The sequence below is a fragment of the Rhinoderma darwinii genome, unplaced genomic scaffold, assembly GCF_050947455.1.
Source record: "Rhinoderma darwinii isolate aRhiDar2 unplaced genomic scaffold, aRhiDar2.hap1 Scaffold_516, whole genome shotgun sequence".
Taxonomy (NCBI): Eukaryota; Metazoa; Chordata; class Amphibia; order Anura; family Rhinodermatidae; genus Rhinoderma; species Rhinoderma darwinii.
In genome coordinates, this window is record NW_027464064.1 from 229,997 (window position 1) to 253,068 (window position 23,072).

Below are 23,072 nucleotides of genomic sequence, written 5' to 3' on the forward strand. Positions count from 1 at the left end.
AACAATAGCAAAGACAAAAAACACTTTTGGAATCTGCTTTTAGTCAACACATAAGGAAAGGGTGCACCGGTCCTGGAAATACTGCAATACCAGGTCAATGCGTGGAGTGGACAGAGCAAGCTCTATTTCCATCTCCCTGTTCTAAAAATCCATTTAATATATGGTCCCCAGATAGGGGACGTATCAGATATTAAACTGATAAGAACAGATACTACACTTGATCTTAGCCAAAAGGCCGAGAAGCGATAACCCGAACAGGCCGCGCGTTGCCCGAGCCTGCCCGATACTGCTGTTCAGCCCTTGCAGCGATTCAGCCTACTTCTAGGCAATTCCATGGGGCCCTGCAGGCTCACACACTCACAGCTACACGGGAGGTGAATAAAGGCCGGAGAGGAAGCCAGACAGGATTTGCTTCTTTTGCTTGCACCACAATGCAGTGCTGAAAGAGGAGGAATCTACATAAAAACGCCTTCCTGGCAACGCCCAAATGCCCTGCTGCCATGCAGATAAACACTGGCAGCGGCAGCAAGTGCATGCCCACAGCCACCCCTTGTTCCTTCACACCTTGTATCAGCTGTAATCCAGTCCAGTCCAGTGCTGCCTGCTGAGCAGCACTGACCAACACTGCCTGGGCCCAGGCTTTTATCTCTGAGGCCCCATTATGATGTCAGAAAGCTGGCTCTGGAATCCTGAGGGCTCCACTATGACACGTGCAAAGTTCCGTCTGAACTTTATATAAGACGGTGAGGCTCAGTCAGTCACTCAGTGTTGCCTGAGAGGGCAACACTGCAACAGCCGGCCGCCAGGCTGTCTTTTTTTTGCACAGCTAGTTGCCTCCAGGAGGCCACAAGAGGGAGACAAGGGACTGCAAAATGGAAAATAGGCATCCACCAACTTTACAGACAACTTCTCCTTGCTCCTACAACCTCCATCCTTGCACAGTTTGTTATTCTTCTAGGTAACATAGTAACAAATCCAAATTGCTGCTCTCTTTGTAGGCAAGCAAGGCTTTGTTGCAACTGCAATTCTTACTTCTTCTTGAAATGTAGGGACGACAGTACATTCCATCACATCCATCTAGTGTACACAGGTAGGTCCATTGTGGCGGGCAGGCGAGCGGGCGGGCTGCTTTATTGGCTGTTTGCTGTTCCCCTACTCCACTCCACTATTTGACTGTTGTGCTGCATCAATCAATCAATCAATCAATCAATCAATCAATCAATCAATCAATCAATCAATCAATCAGTGGCTGGCTCAGGTGCAGCTCTTTAACTTACCTAAAAGGGAGGGCGGAGAGAAGACAAGGAAGGTGAATGAGGTGTTCCAATGTGAAATGCCGGAAACACAGAAACACAGACGACACACAACAAGAGGTGGCAATCTATTCATTAATTGCATTTAATCAATGAGCTCATTATCACTCATGCATTGTCCAACAGGTGTTGAAATAATGGGATTAAAAGGGGAGATCCCTTCAGAAAGACAGAAACAATAGCAAAGACAAAAAACACTTTTGGAATCTGCTTTTAGTCAACACATAAGGAAAGGGTGCACCGGTCCTGGAAATACTGCAATACCAGGTCAATGCGTGGAGTGGACAGAGCAAGCTCTATTTCCATCTCCCTGTTCTAAAAATCCATTTAATATATGGTCCCCAGATAGGGGACGTATCAGATATTAAACTGATAAGAACAGATACTACACTTGATCTTAGCCAAAAGGCCGAGAAGCGATAACCCGAACGGGCCGCGCGTTGCCCGAGCCTGCCCGATACTGCTGTTCAGCCCTTGCAGCGATTCAGCCTACTTCTAGGCAATTCCATGGGGCCCTGCAGGCTCACACACTCACAGCTACACGGGAGGTGAATAAAGGCCGGAGAGGAAGCCAGACAGGATTTGCTTCTTTTGCTTGCACCACAATGCAGTGCTGAAAGAGGAGGAATCTACATAAAAACGCCTTCCTGGCAACGCCCAAATGCCCTGCTGCCATGCAGATAAACACTGGCAGCGGCAGCAAGTGCATGCCCACAGCCACCCCTTGTTCCTTCACACCTTGTATCAGCTGTAATCCAGTCCAGTCCAGTGCTGCCTGCTGAGCAGCACTGACCAACACTGCCTGGGCCCAGGCTTTTATCTCTGAGGCCCCATTATGATGTCAGAAAGCTGGCTCTGGAATCCTGAGGGCTCCACTATGACACGTGCAAAGTTCCGTCTGAACTTTATATAAGACGGTGAGGCTCAGTCAGTCACTCAGTGTTGCCTGAGAGGGCAACACTGCAACAGCCGGCCGCCAGGCTGTCTTTTTTTTGCACAGCTAGTTGCCTCCAGGAGGCCACAAGAGGGAGACAAGGGACTGCAAAATGGAAAATAGGCATCCACCAACTTTACAGACAACTTCTCCTTGCTCCTACAACCTCCATCCTTGCACAGTTTGTTATTCTTCTAGGTAACATAGTAACAAATCCAAATTGCTGCTCTCTTTGTAGGCAAGCAAGGCTTTGTTGCAACTGCAATTCTTACTTCTTCTTGAAATGTAGGGACGACAGTACATTCCATCACATCCATCTAGTGTACACAGGTAGGTCCATTGTGGCGGGCAGGCGAGCGGGCGGGCTGCTTTATTGGCTGTTTGCTGTTCCCCTACTCCACTCCACTATTTGACTGTTGTGCTGCATCAATCAATCAATCAATCAATCAATCAATCAATCAATCAATCAAGTGGCTGGCTCAGGTGCATCTCTTTAACTTACCTAAAAGGGAGGGCGGAGAGAAGACAAGGAAGGTGAATGAGGTGTTCCAATGTGAAATGCCGGAAACACAGAAACACAGACGACACACAACAAGAGGTGGCAATCTATTCATTAATTGCATTTAATCAATGAGCTCATTATCACTCATGCATTGTCCAACAGGTGTTGAAATAATGGGATTAAAAGGGGAGATCCCTTCAGAAAGACAGAAACAATAGCAAAGACAAAAAACACTTTTGGAATCTGCTCTTAGTCAACACATAAGGAAAGGGTGCACCGGTCCTGGAAATACTGCAATACCAGGTCAATGCGTGGAGTGGACAGAGCAAGCTCTATTTCCATCTCCCTGTTCTAAAAATCCATTTAATATATGGTCCCCAGATAGGGGACGTATCAGATATTAAACTGATAAGAACAGATACTACACTTGATCTTAGCCAAAAGGCCGAGAAGCGATAACCCGAACGGGCCGCGCGTTGCCCGAGCCTGCCCGATACTGCTGTTCAGCCCTTGCAGCGATTCAGCCTACTTCTAGGCAATTCCATGGGGCCCTGCAGGCTCACACACTCACAGCTACACGGGAGGTGAATAAAGGCCGGAGAGGAAGCCAGACAGGATTTGCTTCTTTTGCTTGCACCACAATGCAGTGCTGAAAGAGGAGGAATCTACATAAAAACGCCTTCCTGGCAACGCCCAAATGCCCTGCTGCCATGCAGATAAACACTGGCAGCGGCAGCAAGTGCATGCCCACAGCCACCCCTTGTTCCTTCACACCTTGTATCAGCTGTAATCCAGTCCAGTCCAGTGCTGCCTGCTGAGCAGCACTGACCAACACTGCCTGGGCCCAGGCTTTTATCTCTGAGGCCCCATTATGATGTCAGAAAGCTGGCTCTGGAATCCTGAGGGCTCCACTATGACACGTGCAAAGTTCCGTCTGAACTTTATATAAGACGGTGAGGCTCAGTCAGTCACTCAGTGTTGCCTGAGAGGGCAACACTGCAACAGCCGGCCGCCAGGCTGTCTTTTTTTTGCACAGCTAGTTGCCTCCAGGAGGCCACAAGAGGGAGACAAGGGACTGCAAAATGGAAAATAGGCATCCACCAACTTTACAGACAACTTCTCCTTGCTCCTACAACCTCCATCCTTGCACAGTTTGTTATTCTTCTAGGTAACATAGTAACAAATCCAAATTGCTGCTCTCTTTGTAGGCAAGCAAGGCTTTGTTGCAACTGCAATTCTTACTTCTTCTTGAAATGTAGGGACGACAGTACATTCCATCACATCCATCTAGTGTACACAGGTAGGTCCATTGTGGCGGGCAGGCGAGCGGGCGGGCTGCTTTATTGGCTGTTTGCTGTTCCCCTACTCCACTCCACTATTTGACTGTTGTGCTGCATCAATCAATCAATCAATCAATCAATCAATCAATCAATCAATCAATCAATCAATCAATCAATCAATCAATCAATCAATCAGTGGCTGGCTCAGGTGCAGCTCTTTAACTTACCTAAAAGGGAGGGCGGAGAGAAGACAAGGAAGGTGAATGAGGTGTTCCAATGTGAAATGCCGGAAACACAGAAACACAGACGACACACAACAAGAGGTGGCAATCTATTCATTAATTGCATTTAATCAATGAGCTCATTATCACTCATGCATTGTCCAACAGGTGTTGAAATAATGGGATTAAAAGGGGAGATCCCTTCAGAAAGACAGAAACAATAGCAAAGACAAAAAACACTTTTGGAATCTGCTTTTAGTCAACACATAAGGAAAGGGTGCACCGGTCCTGGAAATACTGCAATACCAGGTCAATGCGTGGAGTGGACAGAGCAAGCTCTATTTCCATCTCCCTGTTCTAAAAATCCATTTAATATATGGTCCCCAGATAGGGGACGTATCAGATATTAAACTGATAAGAACAGATACTACACTTGATCTTAGCCAAAAGGCCGAGAAGCGATAACCCGAACGGGCCGCGCGTTGCCCGAGCCTGCCCGATACTGCTGTTCAGCCCTTGCAGCGATTCAGCCTACTTCTAGGCAATTCCATGGGGCCCTGCAGGCTCACACACTCACAGCTACACGGGAGGTGAATAAAGGCCGGAGAGGAAGCCAGACAGGATTTGCTTCTTTTGCTTGCACCACAATGCAGTGCTGAAAGAGGAGGAATCTACATAAAAACGCCTTCCTGGCAACGCCCAAATGCCCTGCTGCCATGCAGATAAACACTGGCAGCGGCAGCAAGTGCATGCCCACAGCCACCCCTTGTTCCTTCACACCTTGTATCAGCTGTAATCCAGTCCAGTCCAGTGCTGCCTGCTGAGCAGCACTGACCAACACTGCCTGGGCCCAGGCTTTTATCTCTGAGGCCCCATTATGATGTCAGAAAGCTGGCTCTGGAATCCTGAGGGCTCCACTATGACACGTGCAAAGTTCCGTCTGAACTTTATATAAGACGGTGAGGCTCAGTCAGTCACTCAGTGTTGCCTGAGAGGGCAACACTGCAACAGCCGGCCGCCAGGCTGTCTTTTTTTTGCACAGCTAGTTGCCTCCAGGAGGCCACAAGAGGGAGACAAGGGACTGCAAAATGGAAAATAGGCATCCACCAACTTTACAGACAACTTCTCCTTGCTCCTACAACCTCCATCCTTGCACAGTTTGTTATTCTTCTAGGTAACATAGTAACAAATCCAAATTGCTGCTCTCTTTGTAGGCAAGCAAGGCTTTGTTGCAACTGCAATTCTTACTTCTTCTTGAAATGTAGGGACGACAGTACATTCCATCACATCCATCTAGTGTACACAGGTAGGTCCATTGTGGCGGGCAGGCGAGCGGGCGGGCTGCTTTATTGGCTGTTTGCTGTTCCCCTACTCCACTCCACTATTTGACTGTTGTGCTGCATCAATCAATCAATCAATCAATCAATCAATCAATCAATCAATCAATCAATCAATCAATCAATCAGTGGCTGGCTCAGGTGCAGCTCTTTAACTTACCTAAAAGGGAGGGCGGAGAGAAGACAAGGAAGGTGAATGAGGTGTTCCAATGTGAAATGCCGGAAACACAGAAACACAGACGACACACAACAAGAGGTGGCAATCTATTCATTAATTGCATTTAATCAATGAGCTCATTATCACTCATGCATTGTCCAACAGGTGTTGAAATAATGGGATTAAAAGGGGAGATCCCTTCAGAAAGACAGAAACAATAGCAAAGACAAAAAACACTTTTGGAATCTGCTTTTAGTCAACACATAAGGAAAGGGTGCACCGGTCCTGGAAATACTGCAATACCAGGTCAATGCGTGGAGTGGACAGAGCAAGCTCTATTTCCATCTCCCTGTTCTAAAAATCCATTTAATATATGGTCCCCAGATAGGGGACGTATCAGATATTAAACTGATAAGAACAGATACTACACTTGATCTTAGCCAAAAGGCCGAGAAGCGATAACCCGAACGGGCCGCGCGTTGCCCGAGCCTGCCCGATACTGCTGTTCAGCCCTTGCAGCGATTCAGCCTACTTCTAGGCAATTCCATGGGGCCCTGCAGGCTCACACACTCACAGCTACACGGGAGGTGAATAAAGGCCGGAGAGGAAGCCAGACAGGATTTGCTTCTTTTGCTTGCACCACAATGCAGTGCTGAAAGAGGAGGAATCTACATAAAAACGCCTTCCTGGCAACGCCCAAATGCCCTGCTGCCATGCAGATAAACACTGGCAGCGGCAGCAAGTGCATGCCCACAGCCACCCCTTGTTCCTTCACACCTTGTATCAGCTGTAATCCAGTCCAGTCCAGTGCTGCCTGCTGAGCAGCACTGCCCAACACTGCCTGGGCCCAGGCTTTTATCTCTGAGGCCCCATTATGATGTCAGAAAGCTGGCTCTGGAATCCTGAGGGCTCCACTATGACACGTGCAAAGTTCCGTCTGAACTTTATATAAGACGGTGAGGCTCAGTCAGTCACTCAGTGTTGCCTGAGAGGGCAACACTGCAACAGCCGGCCGCCAGGCTGTCTTTTTTTTGCACAGCTAGTTGCCTCCAGGAGGCCACAAGAGGGAGACAAGGGACTGCAAAATGGAAAATAGGCATCCACCAACTTTACAGACAACTTCTCCTTGCTCCTACAACCTCCATCCTTGCACAGTTTGTTATTCTTCTAGGTAACATAGTAACAAATCCAAATTGCTGCTCTCTTTGTAGGCAAGCAAGGCTTTGTTGCAACTGCAATTCTTACTTCTTCTTGAAATGTAGGGACGACAGTACATTCCATCACATCCATCTAGTGTACACAGGTAGGTCCATTGTGGCGGGCAGGCGAGCGGGCGGGCTGCTTTATTGGCTGTTTGCTGTTCCCCTACTCCACTCCACTATTTGACTGTTGTGCTGCATCAATCAATCAATCAATCAATCAATCAATCAATCAATCAATCAATCAATCAATCAATCAATCAGTGGCTGGCTCAGGTGCAGCTCTTTAACTTACCTAAAAGGGAGGGCGGAGAGAAGACAAGGAAGGTGAATGAGGTGTTCCAATGTGAAATGCCGGAAACACAGAAACACAGACGACACACAACAAGAGGTGGCAATCTATTCATTAATTGCATTTAATCAATGAGCTCATTATCACTCATGCATTGTCCAACAGGTGTTGAAATAATGGGATTAAAAGGGGAGATCCCTTCAGAAAGACAGAAACAATAGCAAAGACAAAAAACACTTTTGGAATCTGCTTTTAGTCAACACATAAGGAAAGGGTGCACCGGTCCTGGAAATACTGCAATACCAGGTCAATGCGTGGAGTGGACAGAGCAAGCTCTATTTCCATCTCCCTGTTCTAAAAATCCATTTAATATATGGTCCCCAGATAGGGGACGTATCAGATATTAAACTGATAAGAACAGATACTACACTTGATCTTAGCCAAAAGGCCGAGAAGCGATAACCCGAACGGGCCGCGCGTTGCCCGAGCCTGCCCGATACTGCTGTTCAGCCCTTGCAGCGATTCAGCCTACTTCTAGGCAATTCCATGGGGCCCTGCAGGCTCACACACTCACAGCTACACGGGAGGTGAATAAAGGCCGGAGAGGAAGCCAGACAGGATTTGCTTCTTTTGCTTGCACCACAATGCAGTGCTGAAAGAGGAGGAATCTACATAAAAACGCCTTCCTGGCAACGCCCAAATGCCCTGCTGCCATGCAGATAAACACTGGCAGCGGCAGCAAGTGCATGCCCACAGCCACCCCTTGTTCCTTCACACCTTGTATCAGCTGTAATCCAGTCCAGTCCAGTGCTGCCTGCTGAGCAGCACTGACCAACACTGCCTGGGCCCAGGCTTTTATCTCTGAGGCCCCATTATGATGTCAGAAAGCTGGCTCTGGAATCCTGAGGGCTCCACTATGACACGTGCAAAGTTCCGTCTGAACTTTATATAAGACGGTGAGGCTCAGTCAGTCACTCAGTGTTGCCTGAGAGGGCAACACTGCAACAGCCGGCCGCCAGGCTGTCTTTTTTTTGCACAGCTAGTTGCCTCCAGGAGGCCACAAGAGGGAGACAAGGGACTGCAAAATGGAAAATAGGCATCCACCAACTTTACAGACAACTTCTCCTTGCTCCTACAACCTCCATCCTTGCACAGTTTGTTATTCTTCTAGGTAACATAGTAACAAATCCAAATTGCTGCTCTCTTTGTAGGCAAGCAAGGCTTTGTTGCAACTGCAATTCTTACTTCTTCTTGAAATGTAGGGACGACAGTACATTCCATCACATCCATCTAGTGTACACAGGTAGGTCCATTGTGGCGGGCAGGCGAGCGGGCGGGCTGCTTTATTGGCTGTTTGCTGTTCCCCTACTCCACTCCACTATTTGACTGTTGTGCTGCATCAATCAATCAATCAATCAATCAATCAATCAATCAATCAATCAATCAATCAATCAATCAGTGGCTGGCTCAGGTGCAGCTCTTTAACTTACCTAAAAGGGAGGGCGGAGAGAAGACAAGGAAGGTGAATGAGGTGTTCCAATGTGAAATGCCGGAAACACAGAAACACAGACGACACACAACAAGAGGTGGCAATCTATTCATTAATTGCATTTAATCAATGAGCTCATTATCACTCATGCATTGTCCAACAGGTGTTGAAATAATGGGATTAAAAGGGGAGATCCCTTCAGAAAGACAGAAACAATAGCAAAGACAAAAAACACTTTTGGAATCTGCTTTTAGTCAACACATAAGGAAAGGGTGCACCGGTCCTGGAAATACTGCAATACCAGGTCAATGCGTGGAGTGGACAGAGCAAGCTCTATTTCCATCTCCCTGTTCTAAAAATCCATTTAATATATGGTCCCCAGATAGGGGACGTATCAGATATTAAACTGATAAGAACAGATACTACACTTGATCTTAGCCAAAAGGCCGAGAAGCGATAACCCGAACGGGCCGCGCGTTGCCCGAGCCTGCCCGATACTGCTGTTCAGCCCTTGCAGCGATTCAGCCTACTTCTAGGCAATTCCATGGGGCCCTGCAGGCTCACACACTCACAGCTACACGGGAGGTGAATAAAGGCCGGAGAGGAAGCCAGACAGGATTTGCTTCTTTTGCTTGCACCACAATGCAGTGCTGAAAGAGGAGGAATCTACATAAAAAACGCCTTCCTGGCAACGCCCAAATGCCCTGCTGCCATGCAGATAAACACTGGCAGCGGCAGCAAGTGCATGCCCACAGCCACCCCTTGTTCCTTCACACCTTGTATCAGCTGTAATCCAGTCCAGTCCAGTGCTGCCTGCTGAGCAGCACTGACCAACACTGCCTGGGCCCAGGCTTTTATCTCTGAGGCCCCATTATGATGTCAGAAAGCTGGCTCTGGAATCCTGAGGGCTCCACTATGACACGTGCAAAGTTCCGTCTGAACTTTATATAAGACGGTGAGGCTCAGTCAGTCACTCAGTGTTGCCTGAGAGGGCAACACTGCAACAGCCGGCCGCCAGGCTGTCTTTTTTTTGCACAGCTAGTTGCCTCCAGGAGGCCACAAGAGGGAGACAAGGGACTGCAAAATGGAAAATAGGCATCCACCAACTTTACAGACAACTTCTCCTTGCTCCTACAACCTCCATCCTTGCACAGTTTGTTATTCTTCTAGGTAACATAGTAACAAATCCAAATTGCTGCTCTCTTTGTAGGCAAGCAAGGCTTTGTTGCAACTGCAATTCTTACTTCTTCTTGAAATGTAGGGACGACAGTACATTCCATCACATCCATCTAGTGTACACAGGTAGGTCCATTGTGGCGGGCAGGCGAGCGGGCGGGCTGCTTTATTGGCTGTTTGCTGTTCCCCTACTCCACTCCACTATTTGACTGTTGTGCTGCATCAATCAATCAATCAATCAATCAATCAATCAATCAATCAATCAATCAATCAATCAATCAATCAATCAATCAATCAGTGGCTGGCTCAGGTGCAGCTCTTTAACTTACCTAAAAGGGAGGGCGGAGAGAAGACAAGGAAGGTGAATGAGGTGTTCCAATGTGAAATGCCGGAAACACAGAAACACAGACGACACACAACAAGAGGTGGCAATCTATTCATTAATTGCATTTAATCAATGAGCTCATTATCACTCATGCATTGTCCAACAGGTGTTGAAATAATGGGATTAAAAGGGGAGATCCCTTCAGAAAGACAGAAACAATAGCAAAGACAAAAAACACTTTTGGAATCTGCTTTTAGTCAACACATAAGGAAAGGGTGCACCGGTCCTGGAAATACTGCAATACCAGGTCAATGCGTGGAGTGGACAGAGCAAGCTCTATTTCCATCTCCCTGTTCTAAAAATCCATTTAATATATGGTCCCCAGATAGGGGACGTATCAGATATTAAACTGATAAGAACAGATACTACACTTGATCTTAGCCAAAAGGCCGAGAAGCGATAACCCGAACGGGCCGCGCGTTGCCCGAGCCTGCCCGATACTGCTGTTCAGCCCTTGCAGCGATTCAGCCTACTTCTAGGCAATTCCATGGGGCCCTGCAGGCTCACACACTCACAGCTACACGGGAGGTGAATAAAGGCCGGAGAGGAAGCCAGACAGGATTTGCTTCTTTTGCTTGCACCACAATGCAGTGCTGAAAGAGGAGGAATCTACATAAAAACGCCTTCCTGGCAACGCCCAAATGCCCTGCTGCCATGCAGATAAACACTGGCAGCGGCAGCAAGTGCATGCCCACAGCCACCCCTTGTTCCTTCACACCTTGTATCAGCTGTAATCCAGTCCAGTCCAGTGCTGCCTGCTGAGCAGCACTGACCAACACTGCCTGGGCCCAGGCTTTTATCTCTGAGGCCCCATTATGATGTCAGAAAGCTGGCTCTGGAATCCTGAGGGCTCCACTATGACACGTGCAAAGTTCCGTCTGAACTTTATATAAGACGGTGAGGCTCAGTCAGTCACTCAGTGTTGCCTGAGAGGGCAACACTGCAACAGCCGGCCGCCAGGCTGTCTTTTTTTTGCACAGCTAGTTGCCTCCAGGAGGCCACAAGAGGGAGACAAGGGACTGCAAAATGGAAAATAGGCATCCACCAACTTTACAGACAACTTCTCCTTGCTCCTACAACCTCCATCCTTGCACAGTTTGTTATTCTTCTAGGTAACATAGTAACAAATCCAAATTGCTGCTCTCTTTGTAGGCAAGCAAGGCTTTGTTGCAACTGCAATTCTTACTTCTTCTTGAAATGTAGGGACGACAGTACATTCCATCACATCCATCTAGTGTACACAGGTAGGTCCATTGTGGCGGGCAGGCGAGCGGGCGGGCTGCTTTATTGGCTGTTTGCTGTTCCCCTACTCCACTCCACTATTTGACTGTTGTGCTGCATCAATCAATCAATCAATCAATCAATCAATCAATCAATCAATCAATCAATCAATCAGTGGCTGGCTCAGGTGCAGCTCTTTAACTTACCTAAAAGGGAGGGCGGAGAGAAGACAAGGAAGGTGAATGAGGTGTTCCAATGTGAAATGCCGGAAACACAGAAACACAGACGACACACAACAAGAGGTGGCAATCTATTCATTAATTGCATTTAATCAATGAGCTCATTATCACTCATGCATTGTCCAACAGGTGTTGAAATAATGGGATTAAAAGGGGAGATCCCTTCAGAAAGACAGAAACAATAGCAAAGACAAAAAACACTTTTGGAATCTGCTTTTAGTCAACACATAAGGAAAGGGTGCACCGGTCCTGGAAATACTGCAATACCAGGTCAATGCGTGGAGTGGACAGAGCAAGCTCTATTTCCATCTCCCTGTTCTAAAAATCCATTTAATATATGGTCCCCAGATAGGGGACGTATCAGATATTAAACTGATAAGAACAGATACTACACTTGATCTTAGCCAAAAGGCCGAGAAGCGATAACCCGAACGGGCCGCGCGTTGCCCGAGCCTGCCCGATACTGCTGTTCAGCCCTTGCAGCGATTCAGCCTACTTCTAGGCAATTCCATGGGGCCCTGCAGGCTCACACACTCACAGCTACACGGGAGGTGAATAAAGGCCGGAGAGGAAGCCAGACAGGATTTGCTTCTTTTGCTTGCACCACAATGCAGTGCTGAAAGAGGAGGAATCTACATAAAAACGCCTTCCTGGCAACGCCCAAATGCCCTGCTGCCATGCAGATAAACACTGGCAGCGGCAGCAAGTGCATGCCCACAGCCACCCCTTGTTCCTTCACACCTTGTATCAGCTGTAATCCAGTCCAGTCCAGTGCTGCCTGCTGAGCAGCACTGACCAACACTGCCTGGGCCCAGGCTTTTATCTCTGAGGCCCCATTATGATGTCAGAAAGCTGGCTCTGGAATCCTGAGGGCTCCACTATGACACGTGCAAAGTTCCGTCTGAACTTTATATAAGACGGTGAGGCTCAGTCAGTCACTCAGTGTTGCCTGAGAGGGCAACACTGCAACAGCCGGCCGCCAGGCTGTCTTTTTTTTGCACAGCTAGTTGCCTCCAGGAGGCCACAAGAGGGAGACAAGGGACTGCAAAATGGAAAATAGGCATCCACCAACTTTACAGACAACTTCTCCTTGCTCCTACAACCTCCATCCTTGCACAGTTTGTTATTCTTCTAGGTAACATAGTAACAAATCCAAATTGCTGCTCTCTTTGTAGGCAAGCAAGGCTTTGTTGCAACTGCAATTCTTACTTCTTCTTGAAATGTAGGGACGACAGTACATTCCATCACATCCATCTAGTGTACACAGGTAGGTCCATTGTGGCGGGCAGGCGAGCGGGCGGGCTGCTTTATTGGCTGTTTGCTGTTCCCCTACTCCACTCCACTATTTGACTGTTGTGCTGCATCAATCAATCAATCAATCAATCAATCAATCAATCAATCAATCAATCAATCAATCAATCAGTGGCTGGCTCAGGTGCAGCTCTTTAACTTACCTAAAAGGGAGGGCGGAGAGAAGACAAGGAAGGTGAATGAGGTGTTCCAATGTGAAATGCCGGAAACACAGAAACACAGACGACACACAACAAGAGGTGGCAATCTATTCATTAATTGCATTTAATCAATGAGCTCATTATCACTCATGCATTGTCCAACAGGTGTTGAAATAATGGGATTAAAAGGGGAGATCCCTTCAGAAAGACAGAAACAATAGCAAAGACAAAAAACACTTTTGGAATCTGCTTTTAGTCAACACATAAGGAAAGGGTGCACCGGTCCTGGAAATACTGCAATACCAGGTCAATGCGTGGAGTGGACAGAGCAAGCTCTATTTCCATCTCCCTGTTCTAAAAATCCATTTAATATATGGTCCCCAGATAGGGGACGTATCAGATATTAAACTGATAAGAACAGATACTACACTTGATCTTAGCCAAAAGGCCGAGAAGCGATAACCCGATAACCCGAACGGGCCGCGCGTTGCCCGAGCCTGCCCGATACTGCTGTTCAGCCCTTGCAGCGATTCAGCCTACTTCTAGGCAATTCCATGGGGCCCTGCAGGCTCACACACTCACAGCTACACGGGAGGTGAATAAAGGCCGGAGAGGAAGCCAGACAGGATTTGCTTCTTTTGCTTGCACCACAATGCAGTGCTGAAAGAGGAGGAATCTACATAAAAAACGCCTTCCTGGCAACGCCCAAATGCCCTGCTGCCATGCAGATAAACACTGGCAGCGGCAGCAAGTGCATGCCCACAGCCACCCCTTGTTCCTTCACACCTTGTATCAGCTGTAATCCAGTCCAGTCCAGTGCTGCCTGCTGAGCAGCACTGACCAACACTGCCTGGGCCCAGGCTTTTATCTCTGAGGCCCCATTATGATGTCAGAAAGCTGGCTCTGGAATCCTGAGGGCTCCACTATGACACGTGCAAAGTTCCGTCTGAACTTTATATAAGACGGTGAGGCTCAGTCAGTCACTCAGTGTTGCCTGAGAGGGCAACACTGCAACAGCCGGCCGCCAGGCTGTCTTTTTTTTGCACAGCTAGTTGCCTCCAGGAGGCCACAAGAGGGAGACAAGGGACTGCAAAATGGAAAATAGGCATCCACCAACTTTACAGACAACTTCTCCTTGCTCCTACAACCTCCATCCTTGCACAGTTTGTTATTCTTCTAGGTAACATAGTAACAAATCCAAATTGCTGCTCTCTTTGTAGGCAAGCAAGGCTTTGTTGCAACTGCAATTCTTACTTCTTCTTGAAATGTAGGGACGACAGTACATTCCATCACATCCATCTAGTGTACACAGGTAGGTCCATTGTGGCGGGCAGGCGAGCGGGCGGGCTGCTTTATTGGCTGTTTGCTGTTCCCCTACTCCACTCCACTATTTGACTGTTGTGCTGCATCAATCAATCAATCAATCAATCAATCAATCAATCAATCAATCAATCAATCAATCAATCAATCAGTGGCTGGCTCAGGTGCAGCTCTTTAACTTACCTAAAAGGGAGGGCGGAGAGAAGACAAGGAAGGTGAATGAGGTGTTCCAATGTGAAATGCCGGAAACACAGAAACACAGACGACACACAACAAGAGGTGGCAATCTATTCATTAATTGCATTTAATCAATGAGCTCATTATCACTCATGCATTGTCCAACAGGTGTTGAAATAATGGGATTAAAAGGGGAGATCCCTTCAGAAAGACAGAAACAATAGCAAAGACAAAAAACACTTTTGGAATCTGCTTTTAGTCAACACATAAGGAAAGGGTGCACCGGTCCTGGAAATACTGCAATACCAGGTCAATGCGTGGAGTGGACAGAGCAAGCTCTATTTCCATCTCCCTGTTCTAAAAATCCATTTAATATATGGTCCCCAGATAGGGGACGTATCAGATATTAAACTGATAAGAACAGATACTACACTTGATCTTAGCCAAAAGGCCGAGAAGCGATAACCCGAACGGGCCGCGCGTTGCCCGAGCCTGCCCGATACTGCTGTTCAGCCCTTGCAGCGATTCAGCCTACTTCTAGGCAATTCCATGGGGCCCTGCAGGCTCACACACTCACAGCTACACGGGAGGTGAATAAAGGCCGGAGAGGAAGCCAGACAGGATTTGCTTCTTTTGCTTGCACCACAATGCAGTGCTGAAAGAGGAGGAATCTACATAAAAACGCCTTCCTGGCAACGCCCAAATGCCCTGCTGCCATGCAGATAAACACTGGCAGCGGCAGCAAGTGCATGCCCACAGCCACCCCTTGTTCCTTCACACCTTGTATCAGCTGTAATCCAGTCCAGTCCAGTGCTGCCTGCTGAGCAGCACTGACCAACACTGCCTGGGCCCAGGCTTTTATCTCTGAGGCCCCATTATGATGTCAGAAAGCTGGCTCTGGAATCCTGAGGGCTCCACTATGACACGTGCAAAGTTCCGTCTGAACTTTATATAAGACGGTGAGGCTCAGTCAGTCACTCAGTGTTGCCTGAGAGGGCAACACTGCAACAGCCGGCCGCCAGGCTGTCTTTTTTTTGCACAGCTAGTTGCCTCCAGGAGGCCACAAGAGGGAGACAAGGGACTGCAAAATGGAAAATAGGCATCCACCAACTTTACAGACAACTTCTCCTTGCTCCTACAACCTCCATCCTTGCACAGTTTGTTATTCTTCTAGGTAACATAGTAACAAATCCAAATTGCTGCTCTCTTTGTAGGCAAGCAAGGCTTTGTTGCAACTGCAATTCTTACTTCTTCTTGAAATGTAGGGACGACAGTACATTCCATCACATCCATCTAGTGTACACAGGTAGGTCCATTGTGGCGGGCAGGCGAGCGGGCGGGCTGCTTTATTGGCTGTTTGCTGTTCCCCTACTCCACTCCACTATTTGACTGTTGTGCTGCATCAATCAATCAATCAATCAATCAATCAATCAATCAATCAATCAATCAATCAATCAGTGGCTGGCTCAGGTGCAGCTCTTTAACTTACCTAAAAGGGAGGGCGGAGAGAAGACAAGGAAGGTGAATGAGGTGTTCCAATGTGAAATGCCGGAAACACAGAAACACAGACGACACACAACAAGAGGTGGCAATCTATTCATTAATTGCATTTAATCAATGAGCTCATTATCACTCATGCATTGTCCAACAGGTGTTGAAATAATGGGATTAAAAGGGGAGATCCCTTCAGAAAGACAGAAACAATAGCAAAGACAAAAAACACTTTTGGAATCTGCTTTTAGTCAACACATAAGGAAAGGGTGCACCGGTCCTGGAAATACTGCAATACCAGGTCAATGCGTGGAGTGGACAGAGCAAGCTCTATTTCCATCTCCCTGTTCTAAAAATCCATTTAATATATGGTCCCCAGATAGGGGACGTATCAGATATTAAACTGATAAGAACAGATACTACACTTGATCTTAGCCAAAAGGCCGAGAAGCGATAACCCGAACGGGCCGCGCGTTGCCCGAGCCTGCCCGATACTGCTGTTCAGCCCTTGCAGCGATTCAGCCTACTTCTAGGCAATTCCATGGGGCCCTGCAGGCTCACACACTCACAGCTACACGGGAGGTGAATAAAGGCCGGAGAGGAAGCCAGACAGGATTTGCTTCTTTTGCTTGCACCACAATGCAGTGCTGAAAGAGGAGGAATCTACATAAAAACGCCTTCCTGGCAACGCCCAAATGCCCTGCTGCCATGCAGATAAACACTGGCAGCGGCAGCAAGTGCATGCCCACAGCCACCCCTTGTTCCTTCACACCTTGTATCAGCTGTAATCCAGTCCAGTCCAGTGCTGCCTGCTGAGCAGCACTGACCAACACTGCCTGGGCCCAGGCTTTTATCTCTGAGGCCCCATTATGATGTCAGAAAGCTGGCTCTGGAATCCTGAGGGCTCCACTATGACACGTGCAAAGTTCCGTCTGAACTTTATATAAGACGGTGAGGCTCAGTCAGTCACTCAGTGTTGCCTGAGAGGGCAACACTGCAACAGCCGGCCGCCAGGCTGTCTTTTTTTTGCACAGCTAGTTGCCTCCAGGAGGCCACAAGAGGGAGACAAGGGACTGCAAAATGGAAAATAGGCATCCACCAACTTTACAGACAACTTCTCCTTGCTCCTACAACCTCCATCCTTGCACAGTTTGTTATTCTTCTAGGTAACATAGTAACAAATCCAAATTGCTGCTCTCTTTGTAGGCAAGCAAGGCTTTGTTGCAACTGCAATTCTTACTTCTTCTTGAAATGTAGGGACGACAGTACATTCCATCACATCCATCTAGTGTACACAGGTAGGTCCATTGTGGCGGGCAGGCGAGCGGGCGGGCTGCTTTATTGGCTGTTTGCTGTTCCCCTACTCCACTCCACTATTTGACTGTTGTGCTGCATCAATCAATCAATCAATCAATCAATCAATCAATCAATCAATCAATCAATCAATCAATCAGTGGCTGGCTCAGGTGCAGCTCTTTAACTTACCTAAAAGGGAGGGCGGAGAGAAGACAAGGAAGGTGAATGAGGTGTTCCAATGTGAAATGCCGGAAACACAGAAACACAGACGACACACAACAAGAGGTGGCAATCTATTCATTAATTGCATTTAATCAATGAGCTCATTATCACTCATGCATTGTCCAACAGGTGTTGAAATAATGGGATTAAAAGGGGAGATCCCTTCAGAAAGACAGAAACAATAGCAAAGACAAAAAACACTTTTGGAATCTGCTTTTAGTCAACACATAAGGAAAGGGTGCACCGGTCCTGGAAATACTGCAATACCAGGTCAATGCGTGGAGTGGACAGAGCAAGCTCTATTTCCATCTCCCTGTTCTAAAAATCCATTTAATATATGGTCCCCAGATAGGGGACGTATCAGATATTAAACTGATAAGAACAGATACTACACTTGATCTTAGCCAAAAGGCCGAGAAGCGATAACCCGAACGGGCCGCGCGTTGCCCGAGCCTGCCCGATACTGCTGTTCAGCCCTTGCAGCGATTCAGCCTACTTCTAGGCAATTCCATGGGGCCCTGCAGGCTCACACACTCACAGCTACACGGGAGGTGAATAAAGGCCGGAGAGGAAGCCAGACAGGATTTGCTTCTTTTGCTTGCACCACAATGCAGTGCTGAAAGAGGAGGAATCTACATAAAAACGCCTTCCTGGCAACGCCCAAATGCCCTGCTGCCATGCAGATAAACACTGGCAGCGGCAGCAAGTGCATGCCCACAGCCACCCCTTGTTCCTTCACACCTTGTATCAGCTGTAATCCAGTCCAGTCCAGTGCTGCCTGCTGAGCAGCACTGACCAACACTGCCTGGGCCCAGGCTTTTATCTCTGAGGCCCCATTATGATGTCAGAAAGCTGGCTCTGGAATCCTGAGGGCTCCACTATGACACGTGCAAAGTTCCGTCTGAACTTTATATAAGACGGTGAGGCTCAGTCAGTCACTCAGTGTTGCCTGAGAGGGCAACACTGCAACAGCCGGCCGCCAGGCTGTCTTTTTTTTGCACAGCTAGTTGCCTCCAGGAGGCCACAAGAGGGAGACAAGGGACTGCAAAATGGAAAATAGGCATCCACCAACTTTACAGACAACTTCTCCTTGCTCCTACAACCTCCATCCTTGCACAGTTTGTTATTCTTCTAGGTAACATAGTAACAAATCCAAATTGCTGCTCTCTTTGTAGGCAAGCAAGGCTTTGTTGCAACTGCAATTCTTACTTCTTCTTGAAATGTAGGGACGACAGTACATTCCATCACATCCATCTAGTGTACACAGGTAGGTCCATTGTGGCGGGCAGGCGAGCGGGCGGGCTGCTTTATTGGCTGTTTGCTGTTCCCCTACTCCACTCCACTATTTGACTGTTGTGCTGCATCAATCAATCAATCAATCAATCAATCAATCAATCAATCAATCAATCAATCAATCAATCAGTGGCTGGCTCAGGTGCAGCTCTTTAACTTACCTAAAAGGGAGGGCGGAGAGAAGACAAGGAAGGTGAATGAGGTGTTCCAATGTGAAATGCCGGAAACACAGAAACACAGACGACACACAACAAGAGGTGGCAATCTATTCATTAATTGCATTTAATCAATGAGCTCATTATCACTCATGCATTGTCCAACAGGTGTTGAAATAATGGGATTAAAAGGGGAGATCCCTTCAGAAAGACAGAAACAATAGCAAAGACAAAAAACACTTTTGGAATCTGCTTTTAGTCAACACATAAGGAAAGGGTGCACCGGTCCTGGAAATACTGCAATACCAGGTCAATGCGTGGAGTGGACAGAGCAAGCTCTATTTCCATCTCCCTGTTCTAAAAATCCATTTAATATATGGTCCCCAGATAGGGGACGTATCAGATATTAAACTGATAAGAACAGATACTACACTTGATCTTAGCCAAAAGGCCGAGAAGCGATAACCCGAACGGGCCGCGCGTTGCCCGAGCCTGCCCGATACTGCTGTTCAGCCCTTGCAGCGATTCAGCCTACTTCTAGGCAATTCCATGGGGCCCTGCAGGCTCACACACTCACAGCTACACGGGAGGTGAATAAAGGCCGGAGAGGAAGCCAGACAGGATTTGCTTCTTTTGCTTGCACCACAATGCAGTGCTGAAAGAGGAGGAATCTACATAAAAACGCCTTCCTGGCAACGCCCAAATGCCCTGCTGCCATGCAGATAAACACTGGCAGCGGCAGCAAGTGCATGCCCACAGCCACCCCTTGTTCCTTCACACCTTGTATCAGCTGTAATCCAGTCCAGTCCAGTGCTGCCTGCTGAGCAGCACTGACCAACACTGCCTGGGCCCAGGCTTTTATCTCTGAGGCCCCATTATGATGTCAGAAAGCTGGCTCTGGAATCCTGAGGGCTCCACTATGACACGTGCAAAGTTCCGTCTGAACTTTATATAAGACGGTGAGGCTCAGTCAGTCACTCAGTGTTGCCTGAGAGGGCAACACTGCAACAGCCGGCCGCCAGGCTGTCTTTTTTTTGCACAGCTAGTTGCCTCCAGGAGGCCACAAGAGGGAGACAAGGGACTGCAAAATGGAAAATAGGCATCCACCAACTTTACAGACAACTTCTCCTTGCTCCTACAACCTCCATCCTTGCACAGTTTGTTATTCTTCTAGGTAACATAGTAACAAATCCAAATTGCTGCTCTCTTTGTAGGCAAGCAAGGCTTTGTTGCAACTGCAATTCTTACTTCTTCTTGAAATGTAGGGACGACAGTACATTCCATCACATCCATCTAGTGTACACAGGTAGGTCCATTGTGGCGGGCAGGCGAGCGGGCGGGCTGCTCTATTGGCTGTTTGCTGTTCCCCTACTCCACTCCACTATTTGACTGTTGTGCTGCATCAATCAATCAATCAATCAATCAATCAATCAATCAATCAGTGGCTGGCTCAGGTGCAGCTCTTTAACTTACCTAAAAGGGAGGGTGGAGAGAAGACAAGGAAGGTGAATGAGGTGTTCCAATGTGAAATGCCGGAAACACAGAAACACAGACGACACACAACAAGAGGTGGCAATCTATTCATTAATTGCATTTAATCAATGAGCTCATTATCACTCATGCATTGTCCAACAGGTGTTGAAATAATGGGATTAAAAGGGGAGATCCCTTCAGAAAGACAGAAACAATAGCAAAGACAAAAAACACTTTTGGAATCTGCTTTTAGTCAACACATAAGGAAAGGGTGCACCGGTCCTGGAAATACTGCAATACCAGGTCAATGCGTGGAGTGGACAGAGCAAGCTCTATTTCCATCTCCCTGTTCTAAAAATCCATTTAATATATGGTCCCCAGATAGGGGACGTATCAGATATTAAACTGATAAGAACAGATACTACACTTGATCTTAGCCAAAAGGCCGAGAAGCGATAACCCGAACGGGCCGCGCGTTGCCCGAGCCTGCCCGATACTGCTGTTCAGCCCTTGCAGCGATTCAGCCTACTTCTAGGCAATTCCATGGGGCCCTGCAGGCTCACACACTCACAGCTACACGGGAGGTGAATAAAGGCCGGAGAGGAAGCCAGACAGGATTTGCTTCTTTTGCTTGCACCACAATGCAGTGCTGAAAGAGGAGGAATCTACATAAAAACGCCTTCCTGGCAACGCCCAAATGCCCTGCTGCCATGCAGATAAACACTGGCAGCGGCAGCAAGTGCATGCCCACAGCCACCCCTTGTTCCTTCACACCTTGTATCAGCTGTAATCCAGTCCAGTCCAGTGCTGCCTGCTGAGCAGCACTGACCAACACTGCCTGGGCCCAGGCTTTTATCTCTGAGGCCCCATTATGATGTCAGAAAGCTGGCTCTGGAATCCTGAGGGCTCCACTATGACACGTGCAAAGTTCCGTCTGAACTTTATATAAGACGGTGAGGCTCAGTCAGTCACTCAGTGTTGCCTGAGAGGGCAACACTGCAACAGCCGGCCGCCAGGCTGTCTTTTTTTTGCACAGCTAGTTGCCTCCAGGAGGCCACAAGAGGGAGACAAGGGACTGCAAATTGCACAGTTTGTTATTCTTCTAGGTAACATAGTAACAAATCCAAATTGCTGCTCTCTTTGTAGGCAAGCAAGGCTTTGTTGCAACTGCAATTCTTACTTCTTCTTGAAATGTAGGGACGACAGTACATTCCATCACATCCATCTAGTGTACACAGGTAGGTCCATTGTGGCGGGCAGGCGAGCGGGCGGGCTGCTTTATTGGCTGTTTGCTGTTCCCCTACTCCACTCCACTATTTGACTGTTGTGCTGCATCAATCAATCAATCAATCAATCAATCAATCAATCAATCAATCAATCAATCAATCAATCAATCAGTGGCTGGCTCAGGTGCAGCTCTTTAACTTACCTAAAAGGGAGGGCGGAGAGAAGACAAGGAAGGTGAATGAGGTGTTCCAATGTGAAATGCCGGAAACACAGAAACACAGACGACACACAACAAGAGGTGGCAATCTATTCATTAATTGCATTTAATCAATGAGCTCATTATCACTCATGCATTGTCCAACAGGTGTTGAAATAATGGGATTAAAAGGGGAGATCCCTTCAGAAAGACAGAAACAATAGCAAAGACAAAAAACACTTTTGGAATCTGCTTTTAGTCAACACATAAGGAAAGGGTGCACCGGTCCTGGAAATACTGCAATACCAGGTCAATGCGTGGAGTGGACAGAGCAAGCTCTATTTCCATCTCCCTGTTCTAAAAATCCATTTAATATATGGTCCCCAGATAGGGGACGTATCAGATATTAAACTGATAAGAACAGATACTACACTTGATCTTAGCCAAAAGGCCGAGAAGCGATAACCCGAACGGGCCGCGCGTTGCCCGAGCCTGCCCGATACTGCTGTTCAGCCCTTGCAGCGATTCAGCCTACTTCTAGGCAATTCCATGGGGCCCTGCAGGCTCACACACTCACAGCTACACGGGAGGTGAATAAAGGCCGGAGAGGAAGCCAGACAGGATTTGCTTCTTTTGCTTGCACCACAATGCAGTGCTGAAAGAGGAGGAATCTACATAAAAACGCCTTCCTGGCAACGCCCAAATGCCCTGCTGCCATGCAGATAAACACTGGCAGCGGCAGCAAGTGCATGCCCACAGCCACCCCTTGTTCCTTCACACCTTGTATCAGCTGTAATCCAGTCCAGTCCAGTGCTGCCTGCTGAGCAGCACTGACCAACACTGCCTGGGCCCAGGCTTTTATCTCTGAGGCCCCATTATGATGTCAGAAAGCTGGCTCTGGAATCCTGAGGGCTCCACTATGACACGTGCAAAGTTCCGTCTGAACTTTATATAAGACGGTGAGGCTCAGTCAGTCACTCAGTGTTGCCTGAGAGGGCAACACTGCAACAGCCGGCCGCCAGGCTG

At 47.8% G+C, this 23,072-nt stretch overlaps 16 non-coding genes across 16 annotated transcripts; all 16 read right to left on the reverse strand.

Moving 5' to 3' along the window:
* Window positions 1-56: 56 nt before the first annotated feature.
* Window positions 57-247, reverse strand: LOC142721222 (U2 spliceosomal RNA). Its single transcript, XR_012873975.1, has one exon. It is a non-coding gene; the product is annotated as a U2 spliceosomal RNA (small nuclear RNA).
* A 1,296-nt stretch (window positions 248-1,543) lies between these two features.
* On the reverse strand, window positions 1,544-1,734 carry LOC142721223 (U2 spliceosomal RNA). Its single transcript, XR_012873976.1, has one exon. It is a non-coding gene; the product is annotated as a U2 spliceosomal RNA (small nuclear RNA).
* A 1,281-nt stretch (window positions 1,735-3,015) lies between these two features.
* Window positions 3,016-3,206, reverse strand: LOC142721224 (U2 spliceosomal RNA). The gene has a single exon (XR_012873977.1). It is a non-coding gene; the product is annotated as a U2 spliceosomal RNA (small nuclear RNA).
* A 1,316-nt stretch (window positions 3,207-4,522) lies between these two features.
* Window positions 4,523-4,713, reverse strand: LOC142721225 (U2 spliceosomal RNA). Its single transcript, XR_012873978.1, has one exon. It is a non-coding gene; the product is annotated as a U2 spliceosomal RNA (small nuclear RNA).
* Window positions 4,714-6,013: 1,300 nt separating this feature from the next.
* Window positions 6,014-6,204, reverse strand: LOC142721228 (U2 spliceosomal RNA). Its single transcript, XR_012873980.1, has one exon. It is a non-coding gene; the product is annotated as a U2 spliceosomal RNA (small nuclear RNA).
* A 1,300-nt stretch (window positions 6,205-7,504) lies between these two features.
* LOC142721229 (U2 spliceosomal RNA) lies at window positions 7,505-7,695 on the reverse strand. Its single transcript, XR_012873981.1, has one exon. It is a non-coding gene; the product is annotated as a U2 spliceosomal RNA (small nuclear RNA).
* A 1,296-nt stretch (window positions 7,696-8,991) lies between these two features.
* LOC142721230 (U2 spliceosomal RNA) lies at window positions 8,992-9,182 on the reverse strand. The gene has a single exon (XR_012873982.1). It is a non-coding gene; the product is annotated as a U2 spliceosomal RNA (small nuclear RNA).
* Window positions 9,183-10,495: 1,313 nt separating this feature from the next.
* Window positions 10,496-10,686, reverse strand: LOC142721231 (U2 spliceosomal RNA). Its single transcript, XR_012873983.1, has one exon. It is a non-coding gene; the product is annotated as a U2 spliceosomal RNA (small nuclear RNA).
* A 1,292-nt stretch (window positions 10,687-11,978) lies between these two features.
* Window positions 11,979-12,169, reverse strand: LOC142721232 (U2 spliceosomal RNA). The gene has a single exon (XR_012873985.1). It is a non-coding gene; the product is annotated as a U2 spliceosomal RNA (small nuclear RNA).
* Window positions 12,170-13,465: 1,296 nt separating this feature from the next.
* Window positions 13,466-13,656, reverse strand: LOC142721234 (U2 spliceosomal RNA). The gene has a single exon (XR_012873987.1). It is a non-coding gene; the product is annotated as a U2 spliceosomal RNA (small nuclear RNA).
* A 1,309-nt stretch (window positions 13,657-14,965) lies between these two features.
* On the reverse strand, window positions 14,966-15,156 carry LOC142721235 (U2 spliceosomal RNA). The gene has a single exon (XR_012873988.1). It is a non-coding gene; the product is annotated as a U2 spliceosomal RNA (small nuclear RNA).
* Window positions 15,157-16,448: 1,292 nt separating this feature from the next.
* Window positions 16,449-16,639, reverse strand: LOC142721236 (U2 spliceosomal RNA). The gene has a single exon (XR_012873989.1). It is a non-coding gene; the product is annotated as a U2 spliceosomal RNA (small nuclear RNA).
* Window positions 16,640-17,935: 1,296 nt separating this feature from the next.
* LOC142721237 (U2 spliceosomal RNA) lies at window positions 17,936-18,126 on the reverse strand. The gene has a single exon (XR_012873990.1). It is a non-coding gene; the product is annotated as a U2 spliceosomal RNA (small nuclear RNA).
* Window positions 18,127-19,422: 1,296 nt separating this feature from the next.
* On the reverse strand, window positions 19,423-19,613 carry LOC142721239 (U2 spliceosomal RNA). The gene has a single exon (XR_012873991.1). It is a non-coding gene; the product is annotated as a U2 spliceosomal RNA (small nuclear RNA).
* A 1,276-nt stretch (window positions 19,614-20,889) lies between these two features.
* LOC142721241 (U2 spliceosomal RNA) lies at window positions 20,890-21,080 on the reverse strand. Its single transcript, XR_012873993.1, has one exon. It is a non-coding gene; the product is annotated as a U2 spliceosomal RNA (small nuclear RNA).
* A 1,238-nt stretch (window positions 21,081-22,318) lies between these two features.
* On the reverse strand, window positions 22,319-22,509 carry LOC142721242 (U2 spliceosomal RNA). Its single transcript, XR_012873994.1, has one exon. It is a non-coding gene; the product is annotated as a U2 spliceosomal RNA (small nuclear RNA).
* Window positions 22,510-23,072: the final 563 nt, after the last annotated feature.